Below are 12,399 nucleotides of genomic sequence, written 5' to 3'. Positions count from 1 at the left end.
GTATCGCCATACGTCGTATGGGAAACGAAGAAAGGCATGCTGTCCATTGTAATATGCCGATGGAAAAATAGATAATGGCGTTGTAGTTCCCAACAAGTCGGCAAGGACGTTGTGACACAATACATAGAAGTTCGCAACCTGGAAGAAGTTACAATCGTACATCCCTCAATGCAAGGTGTATTGTGAATGACAAACAATTGTACTCAAGTTCAGGAAATCACGACATTTGTACCCGTAGTAGGAAACAGAAGACATTTCGAGTGGCCAACCAGCTTCCTTTCAACTGACAGCCATTAAAAAGGGACAGATAATCCATGCAAATTTTATGCAATATTTTATCGAGGAAATCTCTTGAAAGAGAAGATTAGAAGGCAAATGATTTTTTTATTAATCAACTGATCTTTGTAATGGTGAAGAATTGTGTTGCGATGCGGACTGAACTATTAAACATTAGTTAGATGACCTTTGACTTCAAAGGGTTAATGTAGATTTATCTTTTATTAATATTATTCACTCTTACATAGATGCATCCTGGAATTAAGGAATCTGGCTAACCTGGCTGAAGGTTTCTGTATTTTTCTCAGTCCCTTCATTCTGCTATAGTGCCTTAGCTTCGCCCGCCCCCTTATACACCCCTCATTCTCTTATTGTTTTATAAAATGCATTTAGTTCGTACAACGTCAACAAATACATTAAGAGAAGAACAAACCAATGTAGAAACATGAATACTTTGTATTACGTAGTTACATTTTATCCGATCAACGTGTTGTTTTCGTGACAATGGCCGTCAGATATCAAAGTGAACCCGCCTGCTTTGCCGACCTTGTTCTGGTTCTTCACAAGCGAATGAGAGAGATCTACTGGTGCTCGTTGTACAGGGCCGGAGACAAGTCCTGACCTAAAAGAGTGTGACCTCAGTAGACTCATTCTCAAACCAAATACGGAGCCGCTCAGGGTCTGAAACAGTGTCGCGGTCATCACGACGGCTTCTGCCCTAACAGTGCTTTCTGCCAACGCCATGTTGTAAAGGGGAATTTAGTGTCAAAACCCACCTATTACTTCATTCCAGTCTCCATTACAGCAAGAAACTACTCGATGCTCATATTACATATATTTGAGTATAGTTATCAGACCTACACCTACCCATGTCTCTCTCTCTCCCCATCTCTCTCTGGATGCGTGTTTCATACGGTCATTTTTGTGTTTCTCTGTGTTTTCTTTTTCTCTTTGTGTCTGTGTCTCTGTCCGTTCTTTTTGTTTAGCCCATTGTAAGGCATGGACTTATACAGGACAACACATCACAAACACCGACATACCTGTATAGATTGGGTCCGAACCCACGATCACTGTATTTAAGTAGTCAAAATCATGTGGCTTTAAACTCTGGCACGTGGTGTTGTTATGGCGATGGTATTTGTAAGTATGCAGTGTAGCGTCCTGGTGTGTTTTGTTGGATTGGGAGGTTATATGGACTTTGTATGTTAACTCAAATGGGGGAGAATGCGAATGCATACAGAATTTTATTGAGGAAACCGTTTGGAATTAAGCTGCTTGGAAGCCCGAGAATAAATTTGGAGGAAAACATGTAGGTCCATGTAAGATTTGAGGTTTTTACAGCGGTGAGTATGAAGATTTCTGTCTTCTGGGTTGTTGCGCTGTGTAATCTGGTAGATGTTTACCAACCTCCGTCATCAGGGGGCAGTATGACCTCTGAAACGTTGGTAAACATCGACCAGACTACACAGCGCAACAACCCAGAAGACAGAAATCTTCATGTAGGTACATCTTGGAGAAATGGGCTGTTGTTATGGAATATGCATGGAACTGGGTCTGGATGGCATCGACTGGCAAGGTTCAAGAGGTGCTGAACCATCGCGTTTTAGGCTAGTACCAGAGAGTTTGTTGGTTAGAAACAGACTGAACATGGATTACAAACCCCTGGACCATGCAAACACATTTGTGAGTAAAGCAAATATGAACAGGTTAGTTTTTGTGGTTCCAAGGTTACATTCTGACTGCAGCATCTCGTCGCTCTAGACAGAAGAAGGGACTGCTCACTCCGCACGAGTATGACGTAAGGCCAGGTACGTAACGTTGTCGCACGTCCATTTCTTCGAACACGCAACACGGGTGTTGCAATCGTTCACATCCGCTCGTTTTTAAAGAAGCATTTAGCGTCATACTCCTTGCGCTTCTCAGTGTAATTTCCCGACTAGTCAAATGGCACTGTCGCATATTCACCCGAAACCAACTTCCATATCACATTCCTTGAGAACAGGATCTTTATTCAGTTGTTCGACATCTTCAGCACAAAAGCCTGACTCTGAATTATGTTCAAAACTACTTTAGAATGTATAAAATCTTCTCGGGCAATCAGCTGCGTTGACTGGTTACCGTAGTAAACCGACGTTTCGGGAACCAACTCTGTCCCCATCATCAGGGTTCTGATGTGACTGGATACCTCGGAAGTCGCATAGGCGATGCATAATTTTTGTGGGTAAATCTTTTGGAAATTATTATTTATAGTAAATCTATTGACGGACTGAGGGTAAAATTATAATGAATCTTGGATTTCAAAAATGTAGATTTAATTGAAATTGCCGAGTACTGATTTCAGTGGCGTAGATACTTCTAATGTTGAAAGTTAAGTTCTAATTTCCTGGAAATTTTCTACTTGGACATTACAGGAAAAGTGCTCTTGATTCGTCAGGGTTTAATACAAATAAATTTAACGTCCACGTTGCAGATGTCCCGCCTTCTTGTTGGCAAGTGTCCTCCGACTGAAGCATATTCAGCCCACACACAGGGCGTGCCAGGCAGGTCGTGTGGAGGCAAAGCCAGTCCGCCCTTAGCAGGCATCCGCTAGCATCATTTCTTTATTTACTAAACGAAAACCCATCAAGTACAGCGTACTGATTGCTTTATCAATTAGATAGGCGGCTGGGAGTGTACAAAACACGCGCACAAAGTTATTCAACTCCTTCCTTCATCGGAACCCTGTTAGCGAGCAGTGTTTTTTACACTGACATATCAGTATTTTGTTCTATTTCGATTTCGGATTTTCGGTTACTGGTAATATAATATCATGGCTGTCGGCCATGATGAGAAATTCAGGTCCCTCCCGAGGTTACTTTAATGATATCCATGGTATAGTTTAACGACGTTTTTCCAGTAGCCCAGACTACATAGCGTAGAATAAGATCTTAACGAATGCTATATCGAAGATTGCGAGGCAAATCTCTGTGAAAGTGGTCAGTTAGGAAGAACAAGAAGCAGATGAGAGTATGGATCTTGGGGAAATTGGTTGCAGGTAAGGAAGCCTGTTTAAACTGGCTCAGGATCATGTCCAACGACAGCCTTGGCCATCATTTAAAAGTTGGTAGTTACTCAGCTGGTGAAGAAATGCCCTGCTGTTATGTAACCGGAAGGTTTTTTCTGTGTTCACAGAATCTTAGCTTTTTCTTTTATACTGAGTCAGTTGAATCCAGCTCATAACTTCCCACCAATTTTTTTTTTAAATTAATTTTATGTTATCCTCCCATATATGTCTAGGTTCTTGAAGTTCTCCAAACAAAATTGATATTAATTTCCCAATACGTTGTGCTTACTGCATCTTATTCTTATTGTATTTATTGTATTTTTCCGTGTTTCTCTTACTTCCTGTTTCACAGTGTTGAGTATTATTCTAAGCACTTTTTCCTCACACACCGTGCTCTATGCAATGTAAAAGAAGAAGTTTCACATGTTTATAGAACAAGAGGTAAAAGTACGATTCTGTCTATTTTAAACTTAAAGATTTTAGATTTGTACGAAATTGAAAACATGTACTGAATGATAGCAAACACTTCTGGAACTTAACGTGCTCTTAATTTTATCTCGAATATAATTACGATTTGTTTTTATTATTATTATATTAATATAAAGAATTGAATTATTATTATTATCAAATATTAAAACTTCACAACATTCTTAATTGATTTAGCAGCTGTCATTATGTTACGTTCTTGTCGTACATTCTGGTGACAGGATACGTACTATTTGCATTTCTTTGGAAACTGTCTCTTCAAGCACTTAGAACTTTCCCTCGACAGAGGCGAAGAACAGATAAAGTTGCTAGTGAATTTTCAAAATGTATTTGAGAACTGGGGAGTGATGATAGCAAGGAAAAAACATTTAATACATTTCTAGGGTAGAGAGGCGTTTGCCGTGAACTTAGTAGGTAAAGTGAACAAAAGCTGGAACAACTTGAAATGGCGGCACATGAAAGGCCATGTCCTTAGGTGTGTGTTTGTTCTCAGCGCGTGAGTGCCAAAGGCGCATCTAAGGACAATAAGGAACATTGCTGGAAAGTTTGAGTAAATTGAAACGCTAATCGTGATCCTTGCGCTTTTTAGTCCAGGGACACACATGTGAAGTAATGTGGCGGTAATGGCGATAAAGGAGCAGTAAACGACGATAAAAATGGAAATAAGAAACGTGTCATTCTGTAACCTACATTTTGAAGGTGCGTGTAATAAAAAAGTTTTGTCATGGAAGAATGTGTCATCGGCTTACAAACGCTACCACCAGCCATTTTTACAATAATTCTTCGCAAGTAATTGACTTGTGGTGTTACGAATTTTCTTTCAAGATGTTTATTTTTGATTAAAAACTGCTCTTGTGTCAAAGAACCACGATACAAACGCGTATGGAGGCGTTGAGGTAAATCCCCACGCATTCTAGATCTCAGCGTTAGACTATAATAATTTACCCTGCAGAAGGAGGTTCTGATACTTACTAGACAGGAAACTTGTTATACCCTAGGCTCGGTATAAACGTGGCGGCAAAGATATATAGTTACTGTTATTACCAGGACTCGAAATGCGGCCGTCAGCCCACAGTCACTCCGAATTGTCCTGGTTTCTTCATAAGGATCAAAGTCGTGTTGTGCTCATATGAATTTTACTCGTACTCTGTAGTAGGGAATTCCACAGTTGGAAATCTCAAGCTGGAGGCCGGTTAATTTGAATTTTTTTGTAGTTTTAATCAAACATTTAAGGAAAGTGCTGGAGAACCTTAAAACAGATGCAGCTTTCTACAGTATCATTCGTAACTGTTCTTATCTTAATTATCACTTATGTCGGCGCCGTATAGATTATGTGATTTACAGAAAATCGTTAAATAAATGAAGAAAAGAAGATGACCATCTTCTGGGTTGTTGCGCGGCTTACTTATCGCACAAATAATGGAGGTAGGATCACCTCTGAAACGTCGGCAAGTATCCACCATACTAAACAGCGTAACAACCCAGAAGGCGGCCATCTTCATACCCGCCGCGGCGAGAACTTCATAAAGGAAGTAATGGACAACTTGATAGACCAAGGATAATATTAAATATGGAAAGAGACGCGATTGTGGAAGGATAAACTACAGTGAGATGGTTCAGAGAAGGTCGCAATGGCGGGGTTTTGTGGAAAAAATTATGAATTTTTGTGTTTTGTACAAGCAAGAAGATTGTTCAACAGCTAAGCACTTATGAACTGTTGAAGGATGTGGTGGAGTTATTATTCAGTGGATGTTGATAGTAGTGATTTATGCAACTCGGCATCTTCTAAATGAAAGCAGCGTGACCATGACGAGCTCTTTCATTAGGTTCGCGATGACTCATGTCCACTTCATTAACATGTAACTTTGACGAGATCTCTCAGTCCTCTTTGGGAGAATTGAATAATAAAGCTTCTTAGAATATCTTAAGGAGGATATAAGAGGAAAAGTATAAACCTACGAGGTCATGTACAGCATGGATGGACAAATGGACAAGGAAAGGCCCATAATTCCAACAAATTTGCCTTTTCGTGAAAGAATTTTTTGTCGAGAAATATTAAAAGAGAAACAACTACGCATTAAATAAACGAGTTTCCCGACCACAAGAAATTAGTGGAGACACTAAGCTCTTTGAATTGTAGTTAAAATTTCGTTCGTGATAATTACACACATATAATCACCATTTATGTGTTTGTGAACTGTAGCACAGAATGTAAAGAGAAAATGTTCAGTACGTCTGAAGCTAATACGCTAGAACATGCTTTACCATTAGTTTGACAGCCAGAGTGGCTTTTTGTTTTCTTTAATTGCAAATAACGCTATTGGTGGTAGATCTCTACCCCGTAATTGAAAACATTTAATTCAGTGCCTTTAACCTTTATCTCACAAGTCGCCACGTGTCGATCTGAAATCATCACATACTCTTTATACTCTGTAAAAATGAATTTTTATCTCTGATTATTTTTATCAAATTGTTATTATTTTTATCTACGTATTTACTTAAACGATCCCCATGACCAATCTTAGGTTAAACACGTCGTCAGTAATATGTAATTTAAAAATTAAAACGTTGGATAAGTAAAATACCAAAGAATTAATCGGATAATAATAACATAATTAATGAAAAGTCAAAAGTTTTAAGTATGAGTCAGTTGACAATATGTTGCCCTTGTGTAAAATAGTGCCTCATATTGGGAATTATTTTTATTTAATATAGAAGAATAGAATTTCAAACACGTCTATTTGATTGGTTAGCTTAAAGACTATATTCAAAAGCGTCCCAAATTCGATCCTCATTGTTGCTACTAATATAAAAAAGAATGGAAGTATAATGGCAAGCAATCACTATAAGTACTAGGTACGCTAGCTGTAGACTCATTAAACCTTAAGACAGTTGACAGTGTTTAGCATAATTGTGGAGTCATGAATCAGACGTTGACACAGACCTTTAGAAAGTCTCTTAAATATTAATTAGTTTAATCTAGGACTTTGAACAGGGTGTACAAAATGTAGTAGAGACGCACAACGTGAATGTTAGGCGAAATTTCAGTTTCTCGCGGGGGCGAGTATGAAGATGGCTGTCTTCTGGGAAGTTGCCGGGTGTAGTTCTTATAATTTTACACACGTTTCAAAGGTGCTGGCTGCCTCTGTAATCAGGACAATCGCCATTTAAATGTACGGTTTCTTGTCCGGATTTTGAGAGATGTGGGCGCATAATAAGTCTGACTGCAGTGACGCTCGCAAAGGCCTTTTTATCGAACGCCATCTCTCCACGATATTGATAGTACTGAAGAGACGCAGTTGTTGCTAGAAGCTAATTGTGTTACATAGGTTCATTTCACATTAAGCAAACAGGAAACACTTTTCCATTTATAGGATTTGAGACTTTCGCTGCGAGTACAATCAATAAAATCTTCTCGGGCAATCAGTCCTAACCTGTCGTGCACTAATTTTTAAGGTTGACATTGACACAACAATGCTCTTTTGGTCGAATCAGAGTCAGAAAAATGTTGACATGTCAACGATAAATAAAGAAAGAATACAAGTAGGGAGGATATTAAAGGCACACAACGAGAAACTAGGCACCTTCAAACTTAAACGTTGGTTTACATGCCACGCCGTGTAGAATGTTTTCTCGTGGGAAAGAAATCCAAAATCTATTTTCATGGTCGGGAGTTCACTTATCTACGTTTTAATATTATCCTCTGCATCCTGTAAGCCCAAAGTGGTCTATACAAAACTGAAAATTTCGGAACTGGTCCCGAGCAGGCAGTCACACAGGCGACTTCCGAGAATCCAGTCACATCAGAACCCTGAAGATGGGGACAGAGTTTGTTCCCGAAACGTTGGTTTACTACGGTAACCAGTTAACGCGGCTGATTACCCGAGAAGATTATATTGACTTTTCCATTTGTTTCGCTGAATACTCATTGCATTAAAAAGGTGTTTGAATTAAAAGTGCTAGGTCTTACGAAATCTATATATTACTTGAAATACACATTTTTGGAATCTTGCGACTATTAGCTTCTCAACAAGGAGTCTGTTGCATTGAGTTAGTTTTGTTATAATTATCAAGGATTGATTTTATCTTCATGAAAATGGATAATATTTCGGGCTGATTTTAACCCAGAATTAAATTTAATCATCAACAGTTATAATGTAGAAGAGTAATACCAAATTTAATTGAAATATGTTGAGCGGTTTTGGAGATATACTTTTCTTACAGATGGCACTTTTTTGTGCTGTTTACGCAATGACCACACAAAAGGATTCTTCATAATGAGTAGAGATGAAGATACGAAGTCATCGTGAGAGGAGGGGGTAACAAGCGTGAAATCTGTGGTCATTGGCGACGCCGCAGCCTGCCGACTGTGTTTCGGGCCGTACCCTTATATGGACAAGGAGTGGAGGAACCCAGCCATTCGCTGAGTGCATCTGGCGAGTGCAAGACAAGCCGGAGAGCGGGCGCCGGCTTCCAGTGGGTCGTGTTTAGTCCGCAGGTCAGGAGGGTCCACTGACATTTATAGACAAATTAGGAAATGCTTCAGTATGCCCTTATTTTATTCAGTCTTTGCTCGAAATTTATGAAGTATCATTTGGAATTCGTGTCCATTGGTCAAAGCGTGTTTATATACGAAATTACTGATTTAGATGAAAATTTTTATTGTCTGCCTTTTTAAAAAATTGGCTCTTATTGGTGCATTGAAACTCTTTAAAACATTGACCTCAAATTTAAATTTATAATTGACCTCATAAACGGCACATAATATTCTTTTTCGTAATATAACATATATCTAATTAAGCATTTAATTGAAACTCTTTCCACGTGGTCTGTATTTAAATAAATACAAGAAAACGAAAATTGTTAATAAGTAGTATGCTATCTGCAGTGAGATTCTCTTTCTGAGAATTTGTTTCTGCAATAAATGAACATCAAGGTCACTGATATACTATGAAAAATTGCAAAGAACTGATGTGGAAATCATCTGTGGGATAGAATTAAAAACAGGTAACGACCTCGTGTTTCCATATTCTTTCCAATTAATTGTCCACAGTCCAGCCACATAATCAGTGACATAGTAAAAGTGTCGTTACGTAAATTAGGATTCTTATATTTCTTGTCATGTTCACAGCAATACTTCTATAATATTAATTTGCCAGCCTTGGTAACAGAACCGCTGCATGACTAAGAAACAGAAAGGTCTGGCGTCTCTGGAAGTAAAGATTTTAATATCATTAAACTGTGTAATGACTCTCTGTGAGTTACGTGAAACGAGCTGACAGGTTGCCTGCGCCTGCAAGGCGCCAAGCCGCACTGCGTCATCATCATAGTTACCATAGCAATTCATACCGACACATTGCTTTATTAACGGGAATTTGCCTTATAGACTCACTCTCGCAGCGACGGGAAGGCTCCATACTTTGCTAAAACAGTTTCATGTATAATAAAGTCGATTGAGTAGTGATTTACAATGACTATGTCTTCTCGATTTTAAGACACACTTTTTCACATTTTAACATTTCTGAAATCAAGTTGCGTCTAAGAATCGATATAGCGTCTTTTTCCCTGAAAACCTATTACGAAATCAAGGATGCTCCTTACAATCGAAATACGATAATAAAGTTTATGGACAGTCAGTTTAAGATACTAAAGTAATTGCGCAATTGAATTCTGTGTTAATACACCTGAAGCAGAAAGAGACGTAGGTGGGGAAGTGTAAGGACAAAGAAGGTCATCAGAGACCATTGCAGCACGCGTTCGACCTTCAGAAGGAGGCCTACTCTTTATGTACCCGCTCTCCATAGGCAACCCAACCTACGCTAAACAAGTTGGCAAGTTTGTTTATTTACAAGAATTCTTACTAGAGTTTTAAAATGTTGATGCTTCATTCGACTCATTAAGCCTAAAAAGAAAGAGAGAAGAAGCAGAGATTCTTAGAGCACTCATACGTTAGGCTGAAGACTGCTTGCTGTCTTCTGGGTTGTAGCGCCGTGTAGTCTGGTAGAAGTTTACCGTCGTTCCAGGGTTGCTTATTGCCTTGATGACTGGTGCAGAGTTAAGCTGGGCCACGATTGTTTCCAGTGGTGTGTTTTGGTGTTAGTGGTGATGAATCTCTGCGTTCTGTTACAGAATAGTAAGTAGCTGACGTATTAAAAGCCTGAAGCGTGTTACAAATGAGCGCCTTTGCAATAACAATAAATTCAATTCTGTAATCTTGACGTATCTCAACAGTTGAAGCTATTTATTGCTTTTAAAAATATAAATTGTGCAATACCACAAACATGCACGAGAAACAGTGTTATAATTAAGTAAAGGACACAGAAAAGTGTTTTGGTTTATTTGTTAATGGATAAAAGTATACGGGAAGTGATGAGTTTTGACGTGATGTCGGTGTAATTCGTAATTTGCGTGTTAAGTAACGCGCGGACTTAATGAGTGAACACAAACGAACAAACAGCACCGAATATTCTTTCGTTAGGTCTCAACTAATCTGCGAGCGCAACCAACCCCTGTAAATATTTTCCTTTGTTGTTATTGTTGTTGTTGTTGTACGCATATAAAAGGCGCGATTTTGGATCTGCTGTCAAGGATGTGACTTTAATTTTCTGTTCTTATATATGTGAGTAAATAAGTATCACAATACAATTTATCTAGCATAGATATTTCGCTACAGGGGACAGGACTAGTTAGTATTTTAATTCCGAGCACTGAAAAACTCAAATGGATTTCAATCAAGGCGCGTCAACAAATGATCGTTTTTAAGTGATTCTTCCCAGTTCTTCTTTTCCGTTCACTGTATTGAATTAACTTTATGTAATTTACGTATTACAAAATATTGTTATGTAAGTGTTTATAATGATTCTTTTCCAAAGACAACACGTTTGCCTCCTAATTTAAAACGGGGTGCTCTCTGAAAAATTTAAATTATAAACGGCCGATTTTCTGGATGACATTAGATTCAAATTACCGTATCGGTGACCGCTCATTGTGACGTCACGCACTGATGATCGACATTTGTTCCCGCGGCCCCGAAAGGGGTTTACCAGTCGAACTTCCGTAAACACGAGACGGCCGAATTGCGTAATACTTCAGACCTCGTGTGAATATTGCAATTAAGTATGTCGTAAGCGCTACGCTTCCGTGTCTAGTCTGTAAAAAACATCGTTAAATAACCAAAGAATCAGTCATTTATAGCTATTATTGACAAAGTGCCAAATATCATGATCGTAAGAAAAGGAGAATTTTTCTGTTTTCCGACTGAGCCCTCAAATCGTAGTTTCGAAATGCTTCAAATTCCGTGATCCTTTCCGTATTATACGCGAAATATCTTGCTTAGAAGAACAGCACTGTCAGATCTGGATTTTAGTTTCTTTTAGATCGGTCGAAGAAATTGGTTAGGTTGTCTTTTATGTTGTTGTGAAATGTAAATGACGCTGTTTCGAAATGAAAGCCTAGTGACTGAGGTGGATAAAACGAGGTTGCAATTGAAGGACGACATAGTACTGACGAATAATGTAGGTCTTTCAACTGGAATCTAAACTAGAGATAAGTCATTTTATATGCCTTTAATACGATTATATTTGTGTAGTAATACGCTCTACGGACCCAGAATATTTAATGTTAAATGCAATGAATATGTCCGCGTATCATTATTCACATTTAGTTTTAACCTAACTTGCTACGGAAATTGCACTTAAGATGTAGACTCGTCAGGTGTCCAATTCAAGGAAATTCATTACAAAATGGAAATGTTTACTCAAATCTGCAGTAGTTACGTAAGGCATTCTTTGCAATTGTTATAACTTATTGGCTATGATGTTAATTTATTTCATACACATATATTCTTGCAAAGGTAATCAATCACGCCATAATACCACATCGCGCAGAGAAATAATTTATTGTTTTAAGTAGTTACTAACCATGACCAAAAGAAAAAATTTTAAAATAAAACTTAAGTATGTTAACAAGATCTATAAGTTTATTAAGACAGTTCGATTTGTATTTTTAAAGGCCACACATGACTTGACAGATGACAGAACACAGATTAAGATTGTATTGAGTATGGAGGTTTTCTCAAACACACTTAGCACTGTCATTACAAATTATTACCAACCAAACAAATCATTAAATGACAAGTAGCTCTATGATTGAATTATATTCAGTTATACCCTGTTTGTCAAGATATTCCGTTCATACACGGGATTCGAATAAAGTGACCGAAGTTTCAGAAGTACTTACTGTCTCTATCGTCAGGGCGATGTACGTGACTTTATGGCTTAGCAGACAGCTATTGTTACTGTGAAGACAAGTCTGTTCATTATCTTAACTAGGAAACAATGGAATTGGGAAGAGATCCTTATAAGTTTAAAATGAAGGTTTGTCATGTTGCCCATAGCATAGGTAACCCACAATAGTGTTCTCGTGCCTGCGTTTGGAGTAGGCGTGTCAGGAATTTGGCGAGGCTTTGGAACGGCGAAGTGTAGGAACATGAGGACAAGATGTGTTCCCACGCACACTTGTGTATAGTGCTACAGATCGCGCCATTTAAGTGTTCAAAGAATACGATATACCCTGGCGAGGACGTAATAAAATCG

The 12,399-nt window shown here is 38.4% G+C and overlaps 1 protein-coding gene across 3 annotated transcripts in view; it reads left to right on the top strand.

The window, feature by feature from the left end:
• Positions 1-12,399, top strand: part of chas (chascon) — an 83,157-nt gene that overhangs the window by 4,133 nt on the left and 66,625 nt on the right. The window contains exon 1 of one of the 3 annotated variants that reach the window (XM_087349167.1): positions 8,285-8,303. The exons of 1 other annotated variant lie outside the window; for it this stretch is intronic. The gene's annotated coding sequence lies outside the window, so the exon portion shown is untranslated. Of the gene's footprint in view, positions 1-8,284; positions 8,304-9,783; positions 9,939-12,399 lie in introns of those variants that run through there. One more of the 3 variants, XM_087349166.1, reaches the window with a different exon arrangement.

Source organism: Zootermopsis nevadensis, unplaced genomic scaffold, assembly GCF_977971745.1.
Source record: "Zootermopsis nevadensis isolate Lab colony 2312 unplaced genomic scaffold, Znev_1.0 Znev_ptg000015l, whole genome shotgun sequence".
NCBI lineage: Eukaryota > Metazoa > Arthropoda > Insecta > Blattodea > Termopsidae > Zootermopsis > Zootermopsis nevadensis.
This window is presented reverse-complemented; position numbering and strand designations above follow the sequence as displayed.